Raw genomic sequence first — 3,332 nt, forward strand, 5'->3', positions numbered from 1 at the left:
GTTGTAAGGTCACGCAAGCAGCCCTAAAGAGAGGCTTACACAGTGAAGAACTAAGGCCTCCTGCCAACAGCCACGTGGAAGAGCCTGAATGAGGGTCTGCCCTCAAAAAGAAATGAAGAGCGGGGCGCCTGGGTGGCTCAGTCGGTTGAGCGTCCGACTTCAGCTCAGGTCACGATCTCGCGGTCCGTGAGTTCGAGCCCCGCGTCGGGCTCTGTGCTGACAGCTCGGAGCCTGGAGCCTGCTTCCGATTCTGTGTCTCCCTCTCTCTCTGCCCCTCCCCCGTTCATGCTCTGTCTCTCTCTGTCTCAAAAATAAACGTAAAAAAAAAAAAATTAAAAAAAAAAAAAAGAAATGAAGAGCTATTGCAGTGTTTTGAACAGAGGCATTGCATTTTTAAGGGATCGTTCTGGCTGTTTGTGGAGCAAGGGTGGAAGGAGGGAAACAAGTTAGAAGGTAAGCTAAGCCTTATTGAAGTAACTTTAAGCAAACATTGAAACAAGTTGGATATAATGAGTAAACAAAACTTTCTGAGCTTTGCTGAAAAGGGAAACAAATTATTCAAGCAAAGGTTTTATTTTTTAAGATGGCACACGTAACGGTGTATCTGTATGCTAAAAGAAATGACACAATACAAAGAAAAGCATGGGTGGTTCCCAAAACTTGGAGCCTAAACGCTAGAAGAGACAAGAAACCAGTGAAAGAGAGGGAGGGGAAGATCAGAAACAAAATAAGGAGGTATTGAAGAAAGAGTCACTGAGAAGACTTTTATGTAGACACTAGCATCAAACTGGAGCCACCAAAAAACCATTTCCCTGTGGAAAGCTGGAGAGTGGGGTGGCATGTTTTCATCCTCTTCCACATAGTAAATGCTACAATTACGTGTCTGGAGAGAACGGTGTCCCACAGAAGAGAGTGGCGGTTTGTGAACCTTTTCTCTACTCTCCATGGGAGAGGTGCTGTTGACCCCTAGCCTACATTACCACCATTCCTTTGAGTTTTTGATTTTAATCTCTGGTAAACTGGATGCAGTTTATCCAACATTTAAATCCTACCTCTCCCACCTCCCACTTCATATTCACTCAGCCAGGCACATGCTGGCTGTTCTCTTTTATTTTGCAAGTACCATAGCAGAATTAAATGGGTGGGTTATTTGCCTGATGATCTGATCTTTCTGTGAGAGAAAATGTAATCATCTAGATCAGGGTTTCTTAACCTCTGCAGTATGACATTTGGAGTTGGATAATTCTTTGTTGTGGTTCAGTGTTATCTGGTGCATGGTAAGGTGTTGAGCAACATTCTTGGCCTTTACCCACTAGAAGTCAGTAGCACTGTCCTCTTCCTACAGCCTCCTGCCCCAGTTGTGACCACAGGGGGAAAAAATGCAAAATTCTTCAATATGTTATTAATTTTTTTTAATTTTAATGTTTTTTAAATTTAAATTTTAAATTTAAATTTTAATTTTAAATTTAAATTTAAATTTTTTAATTTTAAATGTTTAAAAATTTAAATTTTTGAGAGAGACAGAGACAGACAGAGACAGAGCACAAGCAGGGGAGAGGTAGAGAGAGAGGGAGACACAGAATCTGAAGCAGGCTCCAGGCTCTGAGCTGTCAGCACGGAGCCAGATGTGGGGCTCGAACTCATGAACCCCAAGATCATGACCTGAGGTCAGAGGCTTTACTGACTGAGCCACCAAGGTGCCCCCAATACATTATTAATAGATCCTGGTATGGCCAATGATTATACAGGGGATAAAACTGAGGATTTATTACCTATATCTTTATTGCATGCTTTTTAAATAGATATTGTTAACCCTCCATTTCTTACTACTATTCTCACAATGAAATTTTGGATCTAGTATAAAGCAGTAACCCTCACTTTAAAAACTGGCTCCTGGGGCACCTGGGTGGCTCAGTCGGTTAAGCGTCCGACTTCGGCTCAGGTTATGATCTCGCCGTCTGCGGGTTCAAGCCCCGCGTAGGGCTCTGTGCTGACAGCTCAGAGCCTAGAGCCTGTTTCCGATTCTGTGTCTCCCTCTTTCTCTGACCCTCCCCTGTTCATGCTCTCTCTCTGTCTCAAAAATAAATAAATGTTAAAAAAAAAATTTTTTTTAAGTAAAAAATAAATAAAAACTGGTCCCTTGGGGCACCTGAGTGGCTCAGTCGGTTGAGGATCCAACTGTTGATTTCGGCTCGGGTTGTGACATTGAGCCCCATGTCAGGCTCTGTGCTGAATGTGGAACATGCTTAAGATTCTCTCTCTCCTTCTGCCCCTCCCCCACTCAGGCGCTTGTGCTCTATCTATCTATATATATTTATACTTATATATATGTTTATCCGTTTTTAACCAAGTGTGAGCAGGGGAGGGACTGAGAAAGACTGGGACAGAGGATCTGAAGCAGGCTCTGTGCTGACAGCAGTAAGCCTGGTGCGGGGCTTGAACTCACGAACCGTGAGATAGTCACCGGAGCTGAAGTCGGACACTCAACCGACTGAGCCACCCAAGCGTCTCCCTCTCTTTCTCTTTATAAAAAATAAAATAGGGGCACCTGGGTGACTTGGTTAAGCATCCAACTCTTGGTTTCAGCTCAGATCACAATCTCACAGTTTGTGAGTTCGAGCCCCACATCAGGCTCTGTGCTGACCGCGCTCGGCCTGCTTAGGATTCTCTCTCTCTTTCTCTCGCTTCCCCTCCCCTGCTCACATGATCGCCCCCCCATCTCTCTCTCTCTCAAAATAAACTTAAAAAAAATAATTAAAAAAATAAAAACTGGTACCTTTCTGCACATGATTGGACTGGAGAGAACGAAGGAATGAGAGTAGGTGGACTATGGACATTTAAAATACTGTTGGTGAGATTTTGCCGCCTGAAACTTTTCAAGTATCATATATTTTTCTCTATCAATTGATTACTAGTAACCTAAAATTGGTCTTATTGGCATTGGGTCCATAAAGATGTACTACTTTGGCTTTGAGGTATCAAGAAATAAGACCAGAGGAGACCCATCGAGCTTGAAAAAGAGAGGCCCCTGGGTAGCTCAGTTGGTAGCTCAGTGCCCCTGCTCACTGGCACGTGCGCTTTCTCCTCCCTCTCTCTCAAAATAAATAAACACAAACAGCTTAAAAACAATTGAATTCAAGATTTAGTGCAAAGTTATAGCAGTATGACAGTGTGGGATTGGCACAAGGATGCACAAATGGACCAAGGGAACAGAATAATCAGAAGAAAAGACCCACTTTGTGACAGATACCAATGCAAGTCTATAAGGGAATGAGGGGTTTTTCAATAATTTGGATTGGAACATTTGGATATTTTATGGAGCGTAATGAAAC

The sequence above is a fragment of the Lynx rufus genome, unplaced genomic scaffold (assembly GCF_022079265.1).
Source record: "Lynx rufus isolate CCGP_SWC_20201006 ecotype Redwood Valley unplaced genomic scaffold, mLynRuf1.p SCAF_3, whole genome shotgun sequence".
NCBI classification, from domain to species: Eukaryota; Metazoa; Chordata; class Mammalia; order Carnivora; family Felidae; genus Lynx; species Lynx rufus.